At 44.1% G+C, this 24,926-nt stretch overlaps 1 long non-coding RNA gene across 1 annotated transcript; it reads right to left on the bottom strand.

Annotated features, from left to right (window-relative positions):
• LOC121823093 (uncharacterized) lies at nucleotides 1-23,696 on the bottom strand. The gene is made up of 4 exons (XR_006064405.2): nucleotides 23,665-23,696; nucleotides 21,726-21,902; nucleotides 18,421-18,502; nucleotides 1-177 (listed from the first exon to the last, which is right to left on the bottom strand). It is a non-coding gene; the product is annotated as an uncharacterized LOC121823093 (long non-coding RNA).
• Nucleotides 23,697-24,926: the final 1,230 nt, after the last annotated feature.

The following is a 24,926-nucleotide window of genomic DNA, read 5'->3' as shown; positions in this document are numbered from 1 at the left end:
CACTGTGGTGGTTTAATTGAAAACATCTCCCATGGCTTCATGGGTTTGGACACTTGGTTCCCAGCGGTAATGTTGTTTGGGGACACGGTGCCACCTCCCAGGAGGAAGTGCGTCACTGGAGGTTGGCCTTGAGTCTGTCGCTTTGTCTCACTTCCGTTTGCTCTCTTTGCTTCATGCCTGTGGTTAAAGATGTGGTCGGCTCCTGCCACCACACCTATCTCTTGCTATCATGCCCCCACCCTCCCATGACGGACACTTATTCCTCTGGAACCCCAAGCCCCAATTCACCCTCCCTTCTATACATTGCCTTTCTCACGGTGTCTGATCACAGTACCAGAAAGGAAGCGATCCAGCTACGTATCTCTAGTTCTCACACGTGCCACCTGATTTGATCTTGTCAACGTGGGTAAGGGGACTGTCAACATGCAGGTTGTTATGATCTCCATGTTACATGTATAAAGCAACAAACTTAACTGAGTGAGGGCATTGTGGCAGACACAGATATAGTTAGTGGTAATGGATGAAGCCTGGGCTCCAGGGTGTTAGGCTGATAGGTCAAAGCTGCTCCTGGCTGTCAAGTCCTCCTTCCCAGAGAGATGGCAGAGTACACAATAATATTCCTACCGGAGTCAGAACTGGGCTACCTGCTCCATACAAAGGACCCGTAAGAGAAGAATTCATTAGACATCCCCTCTGCAAAAGTCAAGGATGAGTTGTAGGCAGTAGCAATGAGTCTAGGTAAAGCTCAGTATGAAGCTCTGGTGTGTGAGGGCTGAGATGGGATTGTAGCAGGAATCTTAAAAGGTCTTATTAATAAAAACAAACTCAGTGCCAGGTATTGGAGTGAACGCTGAAAGATCAGAGAGACAGAACCAGCCACAGCTAATCTCATCTCACCAATTTCTCAGCTGATCTCATTTCTTCAAACTGGAAGCTTCTGTATCCTCATCCAAATGGATCTCAGCTGAACTGCTGCTAAAAGCCTAAAAGCTTACCCGACCCTAAGTTCCTGGTTTTCACAGCTTATATACCTTTCTGCTTCCTGCCATCACTTCCTGGGATTAAAGGTATGTGTCACCATGCCTGGCTGTTTCCAGTGTGGCTTTGAACTCACAGAGATCCGGATGGATCTCTGACTTTGGAATACTACGATTAAAGGTGTGTGCCACCATTTTCTGGCCTCTATATCTACTGACTGTTCTGTTCTTTGACAGAAGTTTATTAAGGTGCACAATATATTAGGGGACACAATATCACCACACCACATTGGAGCCTGTGTGTAGCAGGAATCTTAAAAGTTCTTAATAATAAAATCAAACCCGAGGCCAGTTATTGGGGTGAATACTGGAAGGTCAGAGAGACAGAACAAGCCACAGCTATCTCACCTCGCCGGATCCTCAGCTGGTCTTGTCTCCTCAGACTGGAGGCCTCTGAGTCCTCATCCGGAATGGGTCTCAGCTGAATTACTGCTCAAAAGCCTGAATGCTTAACCAGCCAAATGCCTCTAGTTTCTGGTCCTCACGCCTTATATATCTTTCTGTTTTCTACCACCACTCCCTGGGATTAAAGGCTGGCTTTCTGGGATTAAAGGTGTGTGTCACCATGCTTGGCTATTTCCAATGTGGCCTTGAACTCACAGAGATCCAGAGGGATTTCTATCTCTGGAATGCTAGGATTAAAGGCGTGTGCTATCACTGACTAACTAGTGGCTTGTCTCTTCTCTGACCCCAGGTAAGTTTATTAAGGTACATAATATTTAGTGAACACAATACCACCACACCTGTGTTCATTGTTGTGGCTGCCATAATGAAGTGTCACAGACTAGGGGGGTGCTTGAATATCAGGAAGCTTTCTTCATAGTTCATGTGGTTAGAAGTCAACAGCGTCGCTTTCTCCCAAGCCCCTCCGGCAACGGCTGCCTTCCCTTTTGGAAGGCCATGCCTATGCGTGTGTGTGTGTGTGTGTGTGTGTGTGTGTGTGTGTGTGTGTGTGTGTGTGTGTGTCCTCCTGTCCTCTTCTTGCAGGGACCCCGTCATGCTGTGTTAGTGTGCACAGTAATGACCTCATTTTAACTCAATTACCCTTTTAATGACCCTATCTCCGAACATGATCTCACAGAGAAGATTCCGGAGGCTCTGACTTCAACCCATGCATTTTGAGATGACACGATGCAGCCTGTGGCCCACTGAGGTGGTTTCATTGAAAATATTACTCAACTTTATTGTATTGGTGAGACAGAAGCAGAAGGTGCCTGGAGATCAACCAGCTTTATCCTTCTCACTGCTGTGGAGTGCTTGGTCTGCGTTCACCCCTAAGTTCAGCCAACCTACCACCCCATCACAGCCCATCAGGGCACCCTATTCAGGAGCCACCATGGCTGCTGACTCTCCAGTGCTTGGAGAAGGAAGACAAGCCTAGTCTCTATCCTCCCAGGTACATAAAGTCACTTGGAAAACTTGCTGAAGCCTGGAACAACGGGTCTTATAAAGATTCTGGGGGTGAGTTGAGGGTCTCCATTCTGACCACCTTCTAGGTGAATCTAATGTCACAGGTCCAACAGTCACACTTGGAATGACACTAGCAAAAACACACTGGGCATTCCCCATCCTTAAGAATGGCTCTCCAGCTGTTGCTCAGCAGCCTCCGAGTTATGAGTTCTGTGTATTCTGAAAGCTGTCTTTTAGAATTCAAGTTAGGCTAATCCCATTGTTCATTTCACAGACCCTACTGCTCTGAGGACACAGGAAAGCATGCCCGGTGCATTCTTGCTTCTCTTGAAATGTTCTTGATCCTCTTGCTCATGAGAAAAAAAGCTTCCATAAAAACAAAGGGCGTGTGCCCCACCATGCTCTACTGATCAACCTGTCCACACTTCATGCTTTTTAACGAACAAAAAGAATATCCAGGGACTGGCAGGACACACTTCCTGAGTGCTTACTTTTGAGTATTCCTGGCCAAAAGAAGGGTCTGTGCTCTGAAATTTCATCCCAAAGCAGATCATTTAGTACTCAGAACAGCTTTTCCAAAGAAATGACTATAAATAGTCATTTCACAAAAGCCCATTCAACCTGTAATGTAATTGAAGTATTTACACCATCCCTCACCACTGTGACTTGCAGGAAAGTACTTGCCAATGTCCAGATTACCCAGAGCAAACATTCCCATCATTGGCTTTGGTGGGAGTGGGTGTTGGGTAGGGTGGGTGTTAGCTGGGAGGACAGGAATTACAAACTTGAAGGAAGCAGTAACAAGTTCAAAGTTGGGACTATAGACATCAGAATTAGTTGCGCTTGACCTTGTTAAATTGTTGATGGTGTTTATTGTACGTTATCTGCTAAGATGGATTCTATGTTTATATGATATGTTTATTGTAAGTTATTTGCTAAGATGGCTTTAGTACACTGGCCCTCCACCTTCTAATGTTGCGACCCTTTAATATGATTCCTCATGTCGTGGCGACACCCCCCCCCCATAAAATTGTTTCATTGCTACTTTATAACCATAATTTTGCTACTATTATAATGGGTAATGTACCAACTGATATGCAGGGTATCTGACATGTAACCCCCATGGGGGTTACAATCTACTAAAAAGAACTGCTGCTGCTTTAGTGTTCTCTAATTCATGAGTTCTAATCTTGTCACTTCAGGTAGACTATAGTCCCCCATACATGTACTACAAGTGCTTCCTCTGCTGTCTTCTGGAGTAGCCTCTTGACTATCAATTCATTATGTCCTCTTATGCTTGCTTACTAGGTCCCAACAGGGCTCACCATCTGGTCCTAAGAAGCTGTGATGTCAAGTGGCAAGGCTGTGCTAAAGCTTACCAACAGGGACCAGAGCAACATGAGAGACAGGGAGCCCAGGTGCTGGCTTAAACGAGGACAGATAAAGTTTCCCTGCTCATGTCCTGCCAGTAGTCGAACTGGAGGAAGAAAGGAGAAAAGAATAAAATCATTTCCTTGGATCTCGTAGGAAATTAGACCAAAAATAAGTGGTGTTTAGAAATAGCTACATTCATCACTGGTTGTTCTCAAGGCTGAAGGGAGATCGTGGACAGGGGTCAGAGATTGCTAGAGATTCTACAGTTGAAGAAAGCCCGTGCCTGCTCTGGAAGTCCCAATGCTTAGTGCAGCAGTTCTCAACCTGTGGGTTGAGACCCCTTGGAGGTCAAATGACCCTTTCACAGGGGTCGCCTAAGTCCATCAGAAATATCAGATATTAAATTCCGACTCATAACAGTAGCAAAATTGCAGTTATGAAGTAGTAATGAAAATAATTTTATGGTCAGAGCTCACCATGCTAGGAAGGCTGAGAAGCACTGTGTTAGTGGAATGAGTTGGGCTCTTTCCACTGAAGTGACCCTGTCTTGGGGGCCTTGTTAAGGACATAGCCAGCAAGTTTATTCAAAAGTCTTGAACTTCAAGTACTGTATAATTTCAAAAGATAAAAACAATTGTTCTTGATGGTACTCCTTCTTGGGAAGATTTTTTTTTCCCTAAGGGAAACGGAACTCTAAACCATGCATCAGAATGCAGCCCCAACTCCAACAGAATGTATGAAAAAGACAGACTTGTAAAGATGTGCTTCCTTTGTGTGAAGATTTGTTTTAAGACTGGTATAAGCATATGCCAAATGGGCTCGAGAGGGAGGACAGGCCAACGACAGATACACATCTGCACATCTGCACTCTTGTCGACAGTGAAACCACTAAGTAGAGGATGAATGATGGCCCTTTGCAAAATGGTGCTGTGTCGATTACATATCCATTGAGAGAAGATGCAATTCTGCATTTTCTGGGATTGAGGAGACGGCTCACTTGTTAACGTTTTTGCTTTGTAAGCACAAGGATGTGAGTTGAATCCCTAGGACTGGCTTTAAAACAACAACAATGACAACAACGTCAGGCATGGTGGCACATGCATGTAATCCCAGTGAAGGAGAGGCAGAGACTACAGATGGATCCTTGGGGTAACTGGCCAGCCAGCCTACTTGGTTAGTTCCAAGTCTTGTGAGAGACTTTGTTTCAAAATGGTGGATTGGGTCTGAAGAATGATGCATGCATGATGTTGTCTTCCAGTCCCCACATGCATGTGTATACCCTTGCATGTACACCATCCCATATACATATACACTGACAGGCATGAACATGCAAACATGCAGCTGAAAACATGCATACAACACATGAACATGCAAAGACACACCAACACAAATGAACATGAAGACACATATATGTTCATATCCATTTTCTCTCATCTCACCAAAACCAGACATTGCAGTTGGATTGAGATTTAAATGCTAACCATTAAACAATTAAAGCTGGCTAGAGTGATATAGAATAGCATCTTTGTGATGCCAAGGAAAAGACCAAAAGCAACAACTGTAAGAAGAGAATCTGCCAGAGGCCCCGTGAATGCATCAGAATTACAAGAAATATATCAACAGTTTGAACTGAGAAAAAAAAAAAAGGGAATCAAGAGAATTTAAGAAGTTAAAGAAGCCTGGAGTAGGAGGCTGAAGGAGAAGGCTGCTGGAAGGAGGAAGTGATCACAGCATCAAATGCTGCCAGGAATTCCAGCAACATAAGTCGGTCAAGCGTCCACTGGGCTTATGAGGGAAGGGATCCTGGGGAGAGCAGCTGGAGTGCCTGGAGACAGCTGTAGCACAGACCGCCTGGATGAGGGACTCAGAGGAGCGAGGGAGGAACAGGGGAAAAGCTGCTGCTAATCTAAGCAGGTCATTGTTTTGTTTGTTTAATGAGAAAGTATGTCTAATGCTGTTGACAGAAGCACAGTGCACGGGGGTGGGGTTTGAGATACAGGAGAGGAGAGATGGAAGGGTAATTGCCTGAGGCTGCCAAGGAGGCAGGGTGCAGGGGAGGTATCTGAAGCAGTGTGTGGAGGAGGAGCCTCAGTCAACCTGAGACCCGCTCTTTGGGTAACAGGAGAGTAGAGGAAGGGACATCAATGAATATAAGTTACTACATTGTAGCTGGAGTTTTCCTGGTCCTGCCTGGCCCACGGTCAGGACAAATCTCTCTCACCCACCAGTCCCACAGCCAAGTAAACACACAGAGACTTATATTATTTATAAATTGTATGGCTGTGGCAGGCTTCTTGCTATCTATTCTTGTATCTTAAATTAACCCATTTCTATTAATCTATACCTTGCCATGTAGCTCGTGGCTTACCGGTATCTTACATCATGCTTCTCCTCACAGTGGCTAGGCACGTCTCTCCGAGTCTGCCTTCCTGTTCCCCTAATTCTCCTCTCTGCTAGTTCCGCCTATACTTCCTGCCTAGCTACTGGCCAATCAGCATTTTATCTATCAATCAATCATAGCAATACATTCGCAGCATAGAGAACATCCCACAGCACTACACAGTTTTCAGAAGTTGAGTGTGTTCATCTTTTCAATAGATAGAGTCTAGTTTTTCTAAATATTACCACTAGCCATCAGTAGAACTAGCATGATGCTATTCCAAGCTTTTTGTCTATACTGATTTGTTTTTTATCTCCAAACAGCCCACTGAGAAGCTGTTGGGTCATCTCCATTTCAGAACTTAGGAAAGGGAACATGGAAATAGATGAGTGAGTTTTGCCAAGGCCACATGGAGCCAAACGGCCCCCCAGGTGAGTCTGAAACCCACTGTATCACCACAATGGAAGTTGTCTTTACTCCCTGTGAAGAAGGGGGCTCCCTTGTGGGGAATCCACAAAGATGGGTTATAATAAACAAGGAGGGCTCCCTAGGTGGACCAAGGGCTTCATGGATGCTGAGACCCATGCACTGTTGGCCCCAGCAAGAACGGAGAATGCTTAGGTTAAGAAACGCCAAGAATCAGGTGACTCCAGCAGCCAAAAGTCACTTGGTGCTGCCTCTTGGTGACTGTGTTGCTCATGATCTTCATATTTTTCGCCAAAGGAAAGAATATGTTCTTTTGAAGACATACCCTCGGAGAAAGAGCTTGGGATTCTAACTCCTCAAGTATTATTTGGACTGGGCAAGTGGTGGATAAACAGAATGTAATAGAGCTATGGACAGCCACGGTAAGCTAAGCCACGAGGAAGGGGTGGAACAAAACGGTACCTATTGACCAAACGATGCGACTTCAATTTTATAGGAACACTGTGTTTTCCCCCAAGAACTGCTGAACTGTCAGTGTTATTAATATCCCTTGGCCAGCACTCAGGGGTATCCTGTGATCCAAAAGAACATGACTCACACTTCCAGGCTTTACAAGGTGGTCAGGGATCCACATCCTCTTGGTCTCCACAGTCCCCTGAGCACTGCTGCACATTCTGTATAAACTCCAGTTTACTGGCTGGTTGATTAAATGACTGGAATCTGTCCCATATACAGGATAGATTTTAAAAATCCAAACAAGATGGTTACAACCCAAGACATTTTTGTGTTGAGAAAATGTTCCCTGAGTCTCCACAGAGTGCAGATGGTACCAATCTTGTTTACAGGGCCAAATGTTTGTATGATGTTAATAAAACTTAGTGTCACTGGAGACTCACAGAGTGGCAGGAACTATTGAGTTTGTATGAGGTTAAATCCTTATGAATTCATACAGGAGAAATAAATCAATGCCATTAGTTACCAGTGTTGAAAAAAAAACCTGCCAGATCAGGAAAGGGTTAAATAGTCACCTATTAATTGTTCAGCCCACTGACCTGCTGGAACCAGGAAATCCAGCCAAATTGTAAACATTATTAGGAAGCACATTGGCAAAACAGGAAGATTGCTATAGTCTGCATCATTTCTTAAACATTTGCAATTTAACAGTAAGTTCTATTAGCTCCAGAAAAGAGCCAAATGATGCAAACACATGTTTACAATTCCTATCAACTGATTTCTGCAGAAAGAGCAGTGTGCTTAAGATGGGGAAGTTGAAAGCAGAGAGCTTGGGCAGGTATCCTTGAGAGGGCAGAGGTAAGGTAGAGAACCAGAGACAATTGGAAGTATGCAAGGCGCGGAGCAGGAAGAATCCACGGAGGAATGGAAAGAAGGGGTGGTCAGAGTGAAAGCAGGAAACTCAGGTGAGGTCAGAGGATGAAAGGAGGCTGCCGTGGTCTGAGCCAAAGAAAGTTGTTCAGATCCGAAGGTGGGGACGCCGTGTCCCCGAGTCATTTCAAGACATGGATGTGGGTGAGTGGAAAGACAGGTGCGTTGATGATATCAAGGCTGTGTTGGGTTATTAAGGAAACAGTGCTTTCAAAAACTTAACTTTTTAAAGATTATATACATTTACATACATACATATACATGTATATATGTATATGCATGTATGTAAATACATACAAGGTGTAACTTATAGAGTTCTCAGACACAAAGCTCTGGACTGGAAGGAACAAGGTTCTGTGTAAGTATGGGAATTATGATGGTCTAAAATCTAAATTCTAGAGCTGGAGAAATGGTCCAGAAGTCAGGAGCAGGGGCTGCTCTTGCATAGGACCCAGGTTCTCTTCCCATCACCCACATGGCCGCTCATAACCACTTGTATCTCCAGTTCCAGCCGATCTGCACTCTCTTCTGGACTCCGCAGAAACCAGGAACATGTGTGGTGCACAGATATGCATGCAGGCAAAACACTCACAGACATGAAATAAAATAAAAATAATTAAAGTGTGAATTCCTGGAACCCACAGCACATCCTTCTCTGAACAGAGAAGCAAAACATCCAGGAATCATAAATGGTTCAGCATGTGTATAAGCTGCATGTACTAATGTCTCCTTCCTAGGAGAGAAAACAAAATACACTCAGAACTGTTCTTCCTTTCCAATGATTGCATGCAACTTCTATGAAGAGTGAACACCTGCTCTTTTGACTCTGGTATGAAGTTGTGTGCCTTCTACTGTCTAGTCTGTGGAGGACTGTGTGTAGCAAGAACTGATGAAATGACCAAATTGGCCTTTGACACCCTCTGCAAAAACTCCTTAGGCATTCTTAACTAGGGAAGCCACTGGGTTACCACCATGTTGGGATTTTTCTTTCTGGGTTTGTCTGGCAACCAAGATAATACTAAAACAATGTGCCATTTTCTTTAAAGTTATGTATTTCGTGGGATAACTATCATGTATTATGTTATTAAATTAACTGTCAAAGGTCACTGTCCTCATAGCTGATTTCTTCTCCATGTTTCTATTTGTAAACATTTGAGCACAAACATCATAAGGAAATAACTGTGTTCTTCCTGGGATCTTCTCATTTCTCTCCATGCAATTGTATTTCTAGCCTGTATTCTGTCTGGGTATAACAGCTAATCTAAGGTTTTAGGTTGAATCTTTCACGATAGAGTATTTGATGGTCTTTTGTGTATGTGTTGGAATGTTTGTGATGGGGTCTGAACATGCACATATATATGTGTGCAGCAAGGGCCAGATAACCATCTTGAGTGTCCTTCCTCAAGCACTGTTCAGTATTTTTTGAGATGAGGTTCCTCATTGTCCTAGAACTCACCAACTAGGCTGGTTGTCTTCTAGCAGGTCCCAGAGATCTGCTTGTCTCCATTTCCCCAGCACTGGGATGCCAGGCACATATCACCACACCCAGCATTTTAAATATATAAATATATATTATAATGTTTGTATGTATGTGTATATGTGGGTATTATACACAAGTGCAGGTGCCCACAGAAGCCAGAAGAGGATGGCAGGTCCCTTGGAACTGGAGTTACAAGCAGTTGTGAGCCACCTAACGTGGATGGTGGGAACTGAACTCAGCCTCTGCAAGAGCAGTAAGTGCTCCGAGCTTCTGAGCTGTCTCTTCAGCCCTGCACATGTCATCTTTTAAAATGTAGTTTCTGGGGACAGAATCGAGGTGCTCATCTTTGCTGGGCAAACACTTTGGCTGGAGGTATCACCCCAGCCTTTGATGGTCTCTTATTTTTATACAAAGTATCTTTACTGTCTCCTGCCCCCTGAAGAGGAAGGATGATTTCATCTATTCTCAGAATGCCTATTATTCTTCAGATTGTGCCCATAGCATGTGTGGACATCAGCTTTCTAGTGTCTTTCATCTTGAGGACTAGAATTGCTGGATATCAGAATCTGGGAAAGAAGACGTGGGTGTCAGGATTAAAGGTGTATGCCACCAGCCCTGGTATAGCATCACCCCCTCAGGAATATCATGAAAACAAACTTCCTGTGGTCCATGGACCTGCCCCATATTGCAGTTCACAATGGGATTGCTTGAGATATAAGCAGTCACAAATCCCCTTGGGTTTCAACGGCATGTACTAGTTACGCTCAAGTGGCTTTACCTCTTGCTTTAAACATGCACATTTGAATTCCAGGGCCCCTTCTATATCTGTGGCCACCTGAGAGTCTCTGCATCAGGCCATGGGTAACCACTGTCCCTCTTATTAGGGCCCTAAGTGAGATCTCTTTGGAAGTGAAAGTCACATTGCAGGAGGTGCTGTTTGCGTGGAGGAAGAGGCGCAAGGTCTCAGGGCCTCTTGCCAAGGTGGCGAGGAAGAGGAAAGCAAAGTGCCCCTTGGAGACTATGAAGAACTACGGAGTTCTAAGGCGACACTGTCTTAGATGTTAGAGGCCAGTGTAGCAAAGCCTGGAGCAGGATAATGAGGACCACTTTCAGAAGTTAGCTCTGACTTGAGACTACAGATAGATGGATCGGTAAAAAGAAGGCACCATGGTGTAGAGGGAGGGGAGGGGAGCAAATGTGAGCCTGGGACGGGGCGGGTGTTTTCAACAGACACAGACTGGGATCCAATGGGAGACAAAGGCTCATTAGGGAGCAGAGAACACAGATGTGTTTAAATGCCAAGTATTTAAACAGTACCTGACTAAGACTTGCCAGGTTTGCTTTTCAAAGCCATGTTCCCCAAGACACACAAAGGGAGAAAGGGTACCCTATCCTGCCGATGTCAGAATAAAAGCCACCCGCTCCAAAAAAAGATAGACTTCCTCCCAGACACAAACCTAGACATTTTTCCCACCAATGAGACATAATTGTTTGAAACTAAAACAAAACTTTGTTGAGACAACCAAGCACCAAGTTTGGGGAGGTTTATAATAATTATATTTAGCTTGATGATTCATGGAGGGGAAAATTTTTGAAGAAACACCCATCAGAGATAAGTTATGATGTAATCTTCTGATTTTCTGCTGTTTTCAATTACTACTCAATATAACCACTCCTAGGAATGTTTAATGGGTCCTAGAATCTTCTGCCACTCATTCCTAGCTCCTAAATATCTGGGGCCTTCATGCAATTTTATTCCCAAAGTACCTTCAGAAGGCTTCATGTGGCCAGAGTTTGACCTAGGTCATGAAAGACTTGTATACCAACATGTCTAGGGAGACCTCATTTACTCCAAGTCTCTTGTTTCCATGGATCCGAATCTTTGGGTCAAATATTCCCTTGTTTTGTTTCTGTTGCTGTGATAAAATACCCTGACCAAAAGCGACTTGGAGGATAGAGGGTGTGTTTTAGCTCACAGTTCCAGGTTGGAGTCCATCATTGCAGAAACGTCTCAGGAGCAGCTGTCCACATCCGCAGCCAAGACTAGAGAAGGAATTAACCCTCACATGCTTTGTATTCTGCTAGCTTTCTATACTCTTATATAGTTCAGAGCCCCAAACCAGGGAATGGAGCTATCTACACACTTTTAGGCTGGGTCTTCCCACAGTAATTAAGGCAATCAGGACCATGTCCTACAGATATACCCAAAGCCAACTTGATCTAGACTGTCCTTCATTCAGACTCTTTTTTATCAGGTGATTCTAGATTAGGTTCAGTAGACAATTAAAACTAATCACTATAAAGAGCAAGAGAGCCGGGAGGTGGTGGCGCACGCCTTTAATCCCAGCACTCGGGAGGCAGAGCCAGGCGGATCGCTGTGAGTTCGAGGCCAGCCTGGGCTACCAAGTGAGCTCCAGGAAAGGCGCAAAGCTACACAGAGAAACCCTGTCTCAAAAAAACAAAAAACAAAAAACAAAAAAAAAAAAAAAAGAGCAAGAGAATGTCAACCTTGGAAAGTATCTGTGTTCTTAGAAACACCTTAACCCCTGTTCACAGTAGGTTTCTTCCATCCTAAAATTAGCTACCTAGAAACATTCCTGGTGTCCTTGACATTGGCTCATAGTAGGTCCTGCTTCTTAAAGACTTGGTCCAGTTAATCTGATTGATATTAGGATTTCAACTTTTCTTGACAGGATGCATTTAGATGCATCCATTTAAAATGCACAGCTCAATGTACCCAGGCAAATGTACATTCCCAGGTTAGACAGCCTCCTGTGAGAAACTGGCCATTAATCTCATTCCAAGATGTTCCACTGGCCTCTCATGTCATTCTGCAGTGTCTAGACAGCCAGTGAGTTCTGTCATTGTGTTTTCTTTCCTGGAAATTTCTCATCAGTGTACAAGGCTAGGCAATTTGTCTGAAGTCTCACAAGTTCTATGGGGCTAATGTCTTAACTGATGGGTGACAGGGCTTCTCTAAAGTATTCTAAAAACAGAACTGGGGTTCTTAGAATATTTGAATGTTTGCTAAGGTGCAGAATTCCATTCCCTAAGCTAGAAGGTTGTTATGCTTGAATTTTTCATTTCCCATAGCTAAGGGGTTTCCTTGCTGTTTCTTCATAGTCTCGTGATGTGTTTTATTTCCTACCTTCTCAGAGGATTTTGACACAACTATAGACTACCCCTCTCTCCCAAGTCCTGACTCCATTCTTGGGTCACTGCAGTATCTGTGTGGATGGAACCCACAGAGCTACCTACCTCCTTCTGTGACTTCATAATCCTCCATCCAGTGTTTTCTTTTTTTCCACATTCTTGCAACTCAATATCTCTTCACTACGACCATGTCTTCACCAAGAATGGTTTCCCCTCTGGAATCTTAAGCTCCATCAACATCCCATCTCCATTCTGGCTATGGCTTCTACTAACATCCTATCTCTATTCTGGCCATGGCCTCCAGCTATCTCGGCATGGTCCTTCCTCAACCTACCCTAGATTATACCTGCTCCATATTTCCAGCCCCACTCACTTCTACTAACCCAGCATTCCTTTCCTTGTCTAGCATCACAACCTAACTACAGCCACAGGATCAAACCTCCAAACCACATTCATTCTCATCAGAGCGCTCTAGGCCTCCATCATTCTTCTGACCCTACCCAGCTCATCAAAACTCATTGGTGGTGTGCCAACCTGACTCCACAATGCTGTGTCTCATGGGAGGGTATTTTTGTATTTGCATAAATGCCTGTCTTTCTACCCCCCTGAACACCTTCCAAAAATCCTCTGGCTTGTAATTTTTCAGCCTCTTACGTCTTGACACATGGGCAGCATTTCAAAACGTAGCTTCTCTTTACAGATCTCTTACCCAAACTCTACAAGCTTTGCCTTTTGTCAAAGACTTACCCAATTTCATCAAGAAAACCATAGTCATCAGGTGTACATGACATCAGCTTTCTGAATATTACAGCAATAGACTGGTCACTTCCCTGCCACCTACCAACCATCCATCAGGCATGTGAGATGAGACATTGTACCTCTTGTCCAAGGGTCCTGTCACCTACACTGTAAATCTTACTTCCTCACAAGTAGGGGGCTGGTAATGTCTTCCTCATATCATTCTTCACATACATTCATCAATATCTTCATCTCTTTCTTTTAAGCCTATACATATGCACAAGTACGCTCTGTAAAGGTGCTAGTTGAACAGTTGTCCACCTCTAGGCATGGCTCTATCCTTCTGTCCCTCCACCAGTCAAGTACCTTGAAAGACAGTTCCATGTTTAGAGCTCATTCTCAATGTCTCCTTACCCATCTTCTCCTCAACCCTCCACAGTCCTGCTTCTACCCTGTCTTGGTTACTTTTCCTATCACTGTGACTGAATACGCACCAGAAACAGGTTAAGGGAGAAAGGGCTTATTTGGGCTTCTATTTCTGGGGAAATGCCGTGATGACAGAGAATGCATGATGGTGGGAGCTCACACCTGGGGTACCAGGAGGATGAGGCAGCTGGTCATAGTAGACAGAAAGCAGAGACCTTTCCCAGATGCAGGGGAAGGCTCTGACCTTCAGGGGCCTGCCTGAAGTGACTCACCCTTACCAGCTATGTCTGTCACCCCAGATTTCCCACTCAGAGAGTGACACCAGCTGGGAACCAAGTGTTCAAACACAGAAGCCTTCGTAGACATTTCCCATTCAGAGGTAAAGTAGCTCCATCACCTTACTGAAATGTCTCTGATGAAGGGCATCAACGATTTCCCGGACCAGGGGCTATTTTTTAATCTATTACCCCAGTTTCTCCCCACATTTCATGCTGAGGACCACTGACTTCTTGGGCTCTGTTCTCCTGAGTCCTGTGACACTTCTTTGTTCTCCTGTCTTCTCTAAGAGTGTTTTCTTTGGGCCGCAAACTCCCGGATCCCCCCTACACTCCAATATAGGGGAAAGTTCCATCACCATGTTCTGTCCCAAGCCAAAGTTACTGCTGGGTTCCTCCACCACTGGCTCCAAGGAACCCTGCCTGTGAGATGATTCTCTGTGCTGTGGATATCGCTCTATATAAATAAAATACTGATGGCCAGTGACCAGACAGGAAGTATAGGCGGGACAAGGAGAGAGGAGAATTGGGGAAACAGGAAAAAAGAGGGAGAGACACTGCAGCCACCCCCAGGACAAGCAGCATGTAAAGACGCCGGTCAGCCACCAGCCACGTGGCAAGGTATAGATATATAGAAATGGGTTAATTTAAGATAAAAGAACAGTTAGCAAGAAGCCTGCCACGGCCATACAGTTTATAAGTAATATAAGCGTCTGAGTGATTATTTTATATGTGGATTGTGGGACTGCGGGGCTTGGTGGAACCTGGAGAGAAGCCCTCCAGCAACATCTCTGTCCGCTTTCTGCAGTATGGGCACCTTGGCCTGGTGGTCTTCTTTATCTCTCTCAGACTTCAGTAGGAGCTTTCAGACTCTCACCCTACCTCTTCCGTATTAAGTCTTTCTTCACCCAATAGATGGCATGGTACGATGTTACAAAAAAAATGGTGTATACTTCTGGAGGGTCTCATCAGTGTGCTATAACTGATGAGTGCTCTATAGAGTGGTGCCAGGTTTCCCACAAACTATGAATACTATATTCCAGAATTGACCTCTCCTGCAGCCTCTTTTTACTATATGGTCACCACATGCAGCTGCCTATGCGTTCTGCAGACTCCAATTCTGTTCTATCCCAAGGCCTTTGCTCAGGTACCCACTTGGCCTCCTGGGCTCACCTCGCATTCCCAAACAACAATTAAGTGAATAACAATCTATTTGATTTCTGCACCAGGTTCTTGCTATGTAGACCAGGTGGGCTTTGAACCCATGACTACTTTTCCTCCACCTCTCCAGTGCTAGGATTGCAGATATTAAGTGAACCTCATACCTCACTCTTAGAGATGTTTTATGACTCAGCTCAGGCATCCTCCCTGTTCGGGATGTGCCTAACTGCCAGGTTGACTATCAAGTACCATTTCTCTCCACCCTGCTGCAGCTTGATCTTCATTACTTGAAGTAAGGATGCTTGTACTCATTCTTCAAAGCGGAAAATGAGAAGCCTGTGTCTTCAGTAGGCCTCTGCATGGGGAGCTCCAGACCTCTGGCCTTCCTAATGAGTAGTCCTCCACTCTGAGAACAAATTACACCCAGACTCAAAAGTTGTTTTCTGTGCCATCTCGTCTCCCTTATCATAGTTTACTGCCCAATGTGACTACTTGTCATAAAACCAGAAGTGACTTGGGGCTGGGGGGTGGTCAGGGCTTGAACTAATTCACAGGTACCATTAACTGACTGAATACTATGTCAGGAATGTTCTAGACCTGGGGGCTAGATAGATGGTGATGGAACATGAGTTCCAGGATCCAACAGGATGGCTGGGTTCAGTGGCTCATCTCACTACCCTCTCCAGAGGCCCACACGACACCCTGTAACATGGTAAGATGACAATTCTAAGTCACACTTCTTCTTGGGGGGTTAAGAGTGGAGTGACCAAGGAAAACAGAAGCCCACTGGGGAGGTATTCCAGGTAAGGGGGCAATATGTGTGTGGATATACAGGTGAGTGATGGGAAGGGGAGAGAGACCAAGAGACAAACAGGGAGGGACGGAGGAGACCTGTGCCGGTGGGAAGGGGGAACAAGGTGAGGAGGTGCTTGATGAAGAGACGGAGTCAACTGTGACGAGGTAGGGAATTGTTGGGAGCAGTCGTTAAAAGTGGGGCTGGAGTGCTGAGTTTTGATGGTTGAGCTGTAGGGTGCTGCTGAAGAGCAGAGCAAGGATTTCTCTGAAGCATTCTGGAATCCAGAGGTCAGGGGAAGGGTGTGGCCCATGGGGATTTGGAGGTCATCTCTAAACAACTTCTGTCTAAAGTCTGCTCAGGTTTCCATAGCACCAAGCCCTAAGTTGAGCTGAAACAATAGAGATTCGTTGGTCATAGTTCAAGAGCCAGAAAGTTCAAGATCAAAGGGCCACACCTTTGATGTCTCATGTGTCCTTTCTTCTTGGCTCAAAGTTGGTATTTAATCTGTGTTTACACACCCACAGTGTCTCTTCAAAAGACACCAGTCTGATTGGATTGAGTCCCCACACAGTGGGCCTCATTCTAATGAGTGACTTTTAAATTTATTTATTTATTTTCTGTATATGAGTGACCTGTCTTCATGCACACCAGAAGAGGGAATCAGATCCCATAACAGATGGCTGTGAGCTGCCATGTGGGTGCTGGGAATTGAATTCAGAACCTCTGGAAGAGCAACCAGTGCTCTGAATGGCTGAGCCATCTCTCTAGCCCCTGAGTGACTTTTTTGAAGGCAGTTATCTCCAGATAAATGTACCATTAAATCCTAACCATAGCCTCATTTAATCTGAATTACTTCTTGTAATGCCCTCTATCCAAATGTGACTGCACAGAGGATTCAGGCTTCAGCATGTAAATGACAAGGGACACACAATTCAGTCTATAACAAGTGGCCTCCAGTGAAATGTTTACTATAAATATAGAGTGAATACCATCCTTCCCTTAATTTCTACAAAGTACCAGTTGACTGCTCGGCAGATCTGTGCATCTCTTTAGGTTCTTCCCTGAATGTTCCCGAGGCTCCTTGAAGCTCCCTCTGTGTCCCATCAGCTCCTGCTTCCCATGACCACCTCCTGCTTGGGTATCTGCCCTAGGTTCTTCCCTTGCTACACAAGGTGCATCTTCCTCAAATTCTGTCTTAGTTACTTTTCTATTGTTGTGATAAGATACCATGACGAGGGAGCATGGCAGCAGGCTGGCAGGCATTGGGGCTGGAGCAGTAGCTAACAGCTCACATCTTGAAGACACAACCATGAGGCAGAGAGAGCTAACAGAAATGGAATGAAACCTTAGAGCCTGCCCAGTGGCACACCTTCTCTAGGAAGTCCATGCCTCCTAATCCTTCCCAATCAGTTCCAACAACCGAGGAAGAACTATTCAAACATATGGGCCTGTGGTGTGCGTGTGTGTGTGTGTGTGTGTGTGTGTGTGTGTGTGTGTGTGTGTGTATTCTCACTCACGCCATTGTATCACACTTCCCTGATTTACTCAAAGTATAGATACAGCTCCAACTTCAACTCCCCCAAACTTGTCAACCAGGAGAGTTGAGTGCTCAATGAAAATTTAACAAAATGCAGCAAATTCATATCTGTGTAGCCTTGGACATGTTACCTAATGTTTGTATATTGGTCTCCACAATGGGCAAAATAAGTGCACTTTTTAACTTATCCATTAAACTCCATGGAGGGCTACAAGTGGGTCCAAAGACAAGATTTGTCCTTGAAGCTGAAAGTTCTCATAGAGATCACTGTGACCAAGTGGAAGATGAAAAAGAAGGACCAGGACAAGGGGAAGCTCTTAGAAGTGAGAGGAATGAACAAGAAGCAGCAGTGTTGTTTGGACCAGTGCACCCTGCCCAGGGAGCCTTCAAGATGATACGGAAAAGGGGAAATATTCTGAAAAGAGCATCTTAGAGGCTGTCTGCAGACACCTGTGCTGTGGGATGGTCTGTATGTCAAATTGCTCTGATTGGTCAATAAATAAAACACTGATTGGCCAGTGGATAGGCAGAAAGTATAGGTAGGACTAACAGAGAGGAGAAAAGAAAGAACAGGAAGGCAGAAGGAGTCACTGCCAGCCGCCGCCATGACAAGCAGAATGTGAAGATGCTGGTAAGCTACAAGCCATGTGGCAAGGTATAGATTTATGGAAATGGATTAATTTAAGCTATAAGAACAGTTATCAAGAGGCCTGCCACGGCCACACAGTTTGTAAGCAATTTAAGTCTCTGTGTTTACTTGGTTGGGTCTGAGCGGCTGTGGGACTGGCGGGTGACAAAGATTTGTCCTGACTGTGGGCCAGGCAGGAAAACTCTAGCTACATACCTGGATACACTCATGGAGTGTTATAGCAGCCCTCAGATCAGCTAGACCGAGTGACCTCATGGCCCCAGCTGTGGAGCAGCATCTGGGGGAATAAGAAGCAAAGTCGTTTTGTAACCTGAGACTCTCATGTTTTCTACAAATAATCTGTGCACATTGAAGTATCCTTTGCCAAGACTGTGCCTTTAAAAATCGTGTCCCCTCATTCTGGAACTCGATTGAATCTTATTCACCTGTTTAAAATACAAGTCCTCCATTTAACCACCTCAATTCGATCACAAATTCCTTCCAAGACTATGAGTCATATTAACAAAATACTAAGCTAATGTAACATTAATATACAGTGTGTGTGTGTGAGTGTGTGTGTATCTGACCAAGAATGCATGATATGAGCAACACATTTATAGAAAAATATACCTTGCAGAACAGTAGCAGTATGGAAATAGTTCTTACATGACTGGCATTCAGATCCCTATTATTTTTGTCATCATAAAGAATAAAAATCCTGGGTATTGCATGGTGGTGCATGCCTTCAATCCCAGCACTCGAGAGGTAGAGTTAGGCAGATCTCTGTGAGTTCAAGGCCAACAGGATCTACAAAGCAAGTTCCAGAGTTCCAGGACAGCCATGAGTGTTACATGGAGAAACCCTGTCTTGAAAAAAAAAAAAAGAAAAAGAAAGAAAGAAAGAAAAAGAAAAAAATCACGGCTTGAAAGTGTTAGTTAAATTAATCTACTGTAGCCATTTATCTGGCTTTATCCAGATTTTGGGCTTAGATCATTTAACCAAAGGGATAGTTTTATCATAGAATACCTCAGAACCATTCATTTCTTGAGAGATTCCTGGGTGTCAGGCAACAACTGCTTACAAGGTCTCTCAGATATGGAGAGTAAGAGCTTTGATCTTACCCAGTTCAATAAGAATATTAACCTTGGAAGTGGACTATTTGAGAAGGGACTATTGGGGGCCGGTGAAGAAGGATGAGCTAATAACAAAGGGTGTGAATATGTTCAAAGTTCATTATATTCTTCATAAAAATGTCATAATGATGCCCATTGCTCTGTATACCTACAATACGCTAATTAGAAGGGAAAATGAGAAACAGATCTACATTAAAAAATAATTAATACTTCATTAGATCCCAAGTGGCTTTAGTTTATGTATTTTGTAAACACTTCACATTTAGTGATATAAACATATTTACTTACAAAGGTTCATTGTAAGAGTTCATGCCTTAGGCGTTTTTGGTTTTGGTTATATTTGTTTGTGGTGCTGTGGATCAAACATGAGCTAAATCCCAAGCCTTATTGCATCCAGCCTGTCAACTTAATGTATGTTAGAATCGCCCCATTGCAATATGTACCTGTCTCCACTTTCACGGCTGTATGGTCCTACTCTATTTTGCAGACGCATTGTTTTAGCCAGTTTCTAGTTAATAGGACTTAATAATTTTTTTGTGTATTATTATTACAAGTGGCTTTTTGGTGGACAGCCTCACATAAATGCCATTTATATTTTTCATCAGTATGATTTAAAATACTTAGAACTTAAAGCTTCTAAGGTTGTGTGACTATCATATAAGGAATATGGCAAAGATTAGGCCTTGACTCCCAAATACCTACTAACAAAAGGAATTCACATTTGTACTCTGCAGAAATCCTTTTCATTGTCCCTAGCCCTTCAGAAAGTCTTAATTAGTCAACATCATTTATGGACAAACCAGTGGGGATGGGTCCTGGCCAGGGCCTCTGACATCAGTACCTCCTTTGCCTTGAATGGCCTGTTTCCCTTGTGCCCACCACAGATGAGGCGATGTGGGGTCACTGCAAGGAGAGTGGGCATGTGTGGGTAAAGCACAGCCACATTTATATAATCTGTGGTTGTGTGGTGCTGTGACAGAGAAATATCTTGTTCCCAAACAAGCAAACTGGCTGGCCCAGGGGCGGGTCACCCTGTGAGCACATGAGGTTAGTGTGTGGGAGGTCCTGAGAGGTGAAACTGGATATATTAGAGCCTTGGGCTGCTGGGGTCTCAGCAAGACTTCCCATTGGCCATCATCACCACCCAAGCACTCCCTGTGCCAGGAATGGGTACCCCTTTGCCTCTGCTAAGACCAACTCCTTTCAATCGGGTAGAATGAGTGCTATCCATCTTTTCCCTCATCAAATATTAAGCCCAGTTGTTTCCAGAGCCACCCGCCTGTCAACATGTAAGCAGTGTTAGAACTATAGCAACACTTATACTAACAAACGGAGGGCAAACGGTGCCCTTCCTGAGAGAGAAGAGTCCTTTGTAGAAACAAGACAGGCTTAATGAATTCCATAGTGTAATATTCCCTAATTGTATATCCTTCCAAATCAAAGACCACTTGAGTGTTTCTAAAATTTTACACTCACAAGCTGAGTGCAGGGGCTGGGGAGGAAATTTTGTGCCAAGGTTTTACTTCTTCTTACATCCAGCTCTAACCTCCTTTCAGGAGGCCATGCCATTTTGAAGAAAGCCATGGTTGCTCCCAGCTAAGACATGGACAGCTCCCCTCCTGATTCATCTCCATGCTAAGCTTCAGAAAGTGAGGAAATGTGGTCTTGGGTGAAAGATGTTAATTCTGGAGAACAGTTTGGAATAAAGAAGTCCAGGGGGGAAATAGCTACCTTTATAATGCTAATTATGGTTAATAGTTGAAAGGAGGAGGCTATAAAAACAGTGCAAACTGGAAGACAGCCCACCAAGTAAAATTAGAAGTTATTCATTGACTTTGGGGTAGGTGGGGCTTTTTCTTTTTTTAGACTCTCCCCAGAAGGTCCTGAGCTTAGATTTATTTATGCATTTGTTTGTTTATATTTTCTCCCCATAGGGTCTCAAATTGCTCAGGCTGGCCTAAACTCCCTATGTGGCCAAGGCTCGCCTTAAACTCCTGATATTTCCACCTTTACCTCCCAAATGCTTGGGTTACAGAGGTGTATCACTGTACCTACCTCCTGAGCTCAGATTTTATGTATGTATGTATTTATGTATTTATTTTGAGACAGGGTTTCTCTGTGTAGTTCTGGTGCCTGCTCTGGATCTTGCTCTGTAGACCAGGCTGGCCTTGAACTTACAGAGATCCACCTGGCTCTGCCTCCGGGGTGCTAGGATTAAAGGCGTGCGCCACTGCCATTCGGCCTGAGCTCGATTTTAAAACAAGGCTTCCCGAACACTCAGCTCTTCCCAACTCCCTCCTTGCACAGCTAGCATGGCCTCAAGCCACTCTGTTTCTAGAGTTGGCAGGGAAATTCTCTTCTTCCCACTGTAGGATGATTTCAACTGACCTTGGAGCCAGATAGTTCTCCTGGATCCCGAGAAAACTGACACCAAGAAGACGGGCTTGGGCATGAGGCCTGAGGTCAGCAGTTCCTGGCTCCAAACCTGAACTCTCAAGTGTCACCATCTTGAGAAAATCTGTATTTTGATTGACTTAGTGATCGATTCTTTATTCCAAAAGGGCTCTGGGGAAAGAAAACGTTATAGAAGAATTGGACTATTAAGGCTTCTGTTGCAAACTACTTAGCCAGTAAGTATGTTCAAAGCCAAGCAGACAATGTTAGCTTCCTGGCTTTAACTTGAGTGTTGCCAAAATCTGGCCAGAACCAAGAGTCACTATACACACCACCAAATTCCTTGGCTTACTCGGCCAGAGGAATCCTGGGTAGATAGGTACAGTGATGACCTTTTTGAACATGCTTAGTCTGCAAAGACCAACCATGGTAGAAGGTGTAGTAGATAATAGTTCTGTCTGTGCTACATGGAGGCTATGAACAATCTTAGCCAAGCAAAGGGACCACATTTACATGATGGTGGCCTATGCAGCAAAGCCACCAAAGCATTCTGGGAAGTCCTCTGAGCAGGCTTTTGAAGCCTTCATCTGAAATTCAGAAAGGAACGGATTTTGCCTCTTTAAGGTTTCCCCAGTAATTGAGTTCATGGACAGGTGGAGGCTAATTATGCTTTGGTCAGACTGTTGTCTAAGAATATGTCAGTCAGCAAAATGGTACCAGATCTCCATTCAGTTGGGTTTCTGATATGGCAGATCCCCTGTTTCTTGATAATATTTCTCAGCTGAACAATAAGAGCACATTTTCCTTATCTTGTGCTGCCAGGATGAGGCTGTTCCAAGTCTCCCAACATATCCAGCATCTCTCTCTTCTTTCCAGAATCCAGTCCTAGGATTCTAGAAGAAATACCCAGAAAATATAGGTTTGGCAAAGATAAAATAGTGCTTTGTGCTTTGGGAGTGACATCATAATTAACATCAGGATGACCCTGTTGAACACATAATGTGCATTTACCTTGATGTATAAAATTTTGGGAAACCATAGATGCACCTGTTTAGATAGGGTTCCCTTGTTAAAATGAAATCTCCAAGGACATGATCATGGGTTAATCCTCAGCTTTCTGTAATACTTATGCCAAATAAAGGGCATAAAGTTTATGTGAATTCTGGGCTAGTCTGATTATAGCCCAGTATTGTTATTATTTCAATTGTAGTCCAAACCAGTTCCCATATTTGATCAGTACTATACCTGGAGTAGCTTTGAAATACTGCCTCATGTCTGAAAATTATTGTACCAGACTTTTTTTGAGGGGGTGGGGTTGGGTGGGTGGAGCACCAACCAGCTCCCTGATCATGACACAGAAACTTCCTATTAGTTATGAATTCTTGACCTGCCTTGGGCTCATTTCTGGCCCTTTTAACTTAAATTAACCCGTTTCTCTTTACCTTTCGCCTTGGGGCTTTTTAACCTTTCTTTCTGTATATCTTACTTCCACTGCTTCTCTTGTCCGGCTGGCTTGTGGCTGCCTGGCTTCCAGCCCCCGGCATCTCCCTCATTCTCTCCTCCTTCTCTTGTTCCTCTTGAGCCTAGAGTTTCCCCTCCTATTTATTCTCTCTGCTTGTCAGCTCGGCCTGTCCCTCTCCTGACTAGCTATTGGCCATTCAGCTTTTTATTAGACCAATCAGGTGACTTAGGCAGGTAAGCTGAAACAAATGCAACACAAACACATCTTTACATAATTAAACACTTTACATAATTAAACTTACATCGTTAAACAAATGCAGCGTAAACAAACGTAGCGCACCTTTACACAGTTAATGTAATATTCCATAGCATAAACAAATGTAACACATCTTTACATAGTTAAAGTAATGTTCCACAACACATTACCTCGTTTCCACACAATCATGCTTTGGTTAAAAACAAAGTCACTTACCCCTGTTTCCTGGGTTCACAACTGGTGGCCAGAGGGAGAAGGACAGGGTTTAAAATTTAATCGCTGCGTACAATGTGTTTCAAGGTGGGGTGATTTGGAAAGGATATTGCTAGACGGTTACACTTTAACAAAGTGTAAACACACATGCACAGCCCAGAATCCAGACAACTGTGCCCTGCAACATGGGGAACAGTCTATACTGTAAAGAGCACAGGCTCCCAGGCAGTTTCCATTTTTTCCCTTAGAGACACAGTTCCTGGTTTTTCCCCCTACCTCCTTTTTCCTTTCATCCCTCCCTCCCTTCGTTCCATTCATGGTACAGCTGTACACAGAGGGCCAGAGAGAAGAAAGAAGGATGTGGTCATGCCGCCGGGCAGGGGAAGCGGTGTCATCTGGGGTCTGCTCTGGATGGATTATCACACGATTGTGTTTGGGAAGACCTGTAGCTGAGAAGAGTGTTTCTACCCAGGAGGAAAAGCATGGGGGAAGGTTCTGGAATTTGAAACTCAATAGCTGCCTTAGAATGCTTTGTGCTGCTTTAACTGAATACAGAGTGGGTTCTTTATGAGGACCTGAGGCTTTCTCAGCCCACATTCTAGAGGCTGGTGGGCTTAAGGTCAAGGGGCCATATCTAGGGAGGGTCTTCTTGCTACCACTGACATGATGTAGCTCATTGTTTTCAAAACAGACCACTCACATGGTAACCCACTGTGTCATTGGTCCATTAATCAATGATTTAATGACTCCAAGGTCTCACCACAAAATGTCATTGCCAGATAACTTTGGGGATTAAGCTTCTGATACAAGAATTCTGGGGTGCAAACACTCAAAGCATAGCATGGCCTTCAACAAGATAGGAGCATATGAGGCATACTGTCATTTTATCATGAGTGTCCTGTGTAAGAGACACAGACGTGTTTATATCTTGCTATAATGTCAGAGTTTGTTGCATAAATCCACAAGCTTTGTCAGTTTCACTGGCTACAGCTTACCAAACATCCCAATTTCTCTTGACGGTTGGCTTTTGGCATCATGGGTTCTTTTATTCCAATATTAATTACTATTATTGACACTCATTTTCACACAGTTATATAAGAATGTATATGTGTGGGTATGCATGTATTTATATAGGATAAAAAATGGCTACTACAGGGTTAGAGAGACCACTGAGCTCCAAGATGCCTCATTGAAAGCAGAGGCAAGATGGCTGATGAAGATGAAGAGTCACTGAGGTGGTTAGATGGGCTAGTAAGGAGGTCATT

The sequence above is a fragment of the Peromyscus maniculatus genome, chromosome 16 (genome assembly GCF_049852395.1).
Source record: "Peromyscus maniculatus bairdii isolate BWxNUB_F1_BW_parent chromosome 16, HU_Pman_BW_mat_3.1, whole genome shotgun sequence".
Classification (NCBI taxonomy): domain Eukaryota; kingdom Metazoa; phylum Chordata; class Mammalia; order Rodentia; family Cricetidae; genus Peromyscus; species Peromyscus maniculatus.
This window is presented reverse-complemented; position numbering and strand designations above follow the sequence as displayed.